This window comes from Nyctereutes procyonoides, unplaced genomic scaffold, assembly GCF_905146905.1.
Source record: "Nyctereutes procyonoides isolate TBG_1078 unplaced genomic scaffold, NYPRO_anot_genome, whole genome shotgun sequence".
Lineage (NCBI taxonomy): Eukaryota > Metazoa > Chordata > Mammalia > Carnivora > Canidae > Nyctereutes > Nyctereutes procyonoides.
Genome location: NW_026575134.1, coordinates 25863834 through 25866050, shown reverse-complemented (window position 1 = coordinate 25866050; position 2217 = coordinate 25863834).

The window sequence follows — 2217 nt, the reverse complement described above, 5'->3', positions numbered from 1 at the left end:
TAAACTTCCTTTTTTGATGCTTTCATGCATTGTTTAAATTCCTAATAGGAAATCAGAATAACAGAATGGAAGGAACGTTGGCTCAGATCACAATAACCCTTATGTGTCCTCTACTACCTAATCTCTTTCTGTTTATTTTTTTCACCATATAAAAACCAAGATTTTAAAAGCCCCATCCAGCTCCCCAAATCTATTATCATAACTCTCTTTCTTTATATAAAAATCATTTTATGGTTCTTGCTTTTAAAGATGGAATATGCTTTTTAAAAATAGTTGGTGGTTTGGGGACACCTGGGTGGCTTAGCAGGTTAAGTGTCTGACTCTTGATTTTGGCTCAGGTCATGATCTCAGGGTTGTGAGACTGAGCCCCACATTGGGCTCTGTGCTGGGAGTGGAGCCTGCCTTTAATATTCTCTCTCTCTCTTTTCCTCTGCTCTTTCCCCCACCCCCAAAAATAAAAAATAAATAAAAAATAAAAATAGCTTGTGGTTTTAAATGTTTCCTAGGCATATATAAATAGAATAATAGATGGATGAATGGATGGATGGATGGATGGATGGAGATAGACACTAAAGATACTATTCCTCTCGTACAAAATGAGATCATATGACTGTTTTAAACAGAGTTATTACATTTAATTTTACCTAGATTAAAAGAAGAAAAGAAATAAAAGAAATTACTAAACTTCAAATGAAGCATTCATTTTTCACGGGAAATATCATTTCTTAAAATATCCCTTCTAAGGCCAAGAAGAAATTATGAAGTACTTCAACATGTTGCCACCATTACTTTTTACCCTACGTGATTTCATTTTAAGCAGTATTGATTTATGCCCTGCTGTGCAAGCACTTTTTCTTCTTCCCACCTCCTTTTCCCTCTTTTTGATTTTTATAGTTTTATCATTTACGTTATATGTGATTGTTATTTAGCTGTGTTATTATTGTTTGTACATCATCAAGTTTTGTATCACTCTATAGCCGTGATTCATAGCTGTTGTCTAGTGTTTGCTCCTTTTGTTACCATAGCTTCTCCATCCTTGAGTTCTTTATTTAAATTTATTGTTTAATAGGCCAAATTTCACTGAAAGCATGTTTATTTCTTTCCAAATAACTCATTGGTACTGTTTCATTGAGTTCTTTTATATATGTTGCCTCTATATTTGAAGGCGTGTTCTATTCTTGGGTTACACCTTATTTCTAAAGAACTATGTAGTTATTTCTCCATTATCTTTTTGGCATTGAATATTATTGAGGAGATGGCTGTCAGCGTGATTATTTTTCCTTGCAAGTAATTTACATTTTCTGACTGAATGTCTGAGAAGTGTTTTCTTTATACTTGATGTTATATTTTGGTGTTGTGAGTTTTACATTCAGTATTTCTAGAACCCAGCAAATACTTTTTATTAGATTAAATTCTTCCTGGCTTTATATTATTAGCTGTAAAACCTTCGTAAGTTGCCTAATCTCTTTATGCCTCCATTTCTTGATCTGTAAAATGGAAATAATTGCAATACCTACCTCATTGAACCTTCGGAATGATTTGAGTTAATGTGTATCAAGTGCATAGAATAGTGCCTGGCACATAATAGGCATTATTTTCAAGGATATGACTTTTTTAAAGAAATTTTCTTGTGTTAGGTCTTTTAATACTTTTTCCCACCGTATTTATTGAGTTTGCTGCTTTAAAGATACCATTATTATTATTATTATTATTATTAATCATTTTTCTCCTCTATGCCTATTGGCCTCTCTCCCTGACTTGCTTTAATTTATCTTCTCCATACTTTTCCATATGCATATATTATAATGATCTCAGTTCTTTATTCTATAACTGTCATTTATTTCCAGCTCTGTCTTTGATGTTCTTTGGTATTTTTATTTATTAATTTCTAATGGTATGTTTTGGCATCCATTTGTTTCCTTAGATCTGATTTTTTCATCTCATTCTGTTTTAGTTTTTTTTAAGATTTTATTTATTCATGAGAGACCCAGAGACACAGGCAGAGGGATAAGCAGGCTCCCTGTGGGGAGCCAGATGTGGGACTCAATCCCAGGACTCCGGGGTCACGACCTGAGCCAAAGGCAGATGCTCAGCTGCTGAGACCCCCAGGCATCCCTCATTGTTTTATTATGTTGTGAACTCATGTTCTTATTAGGTTATTCTTTGTTAAACACACATGTGAAGAATTTTTTTCTTTCTTGAGTTACATTTTCCAGG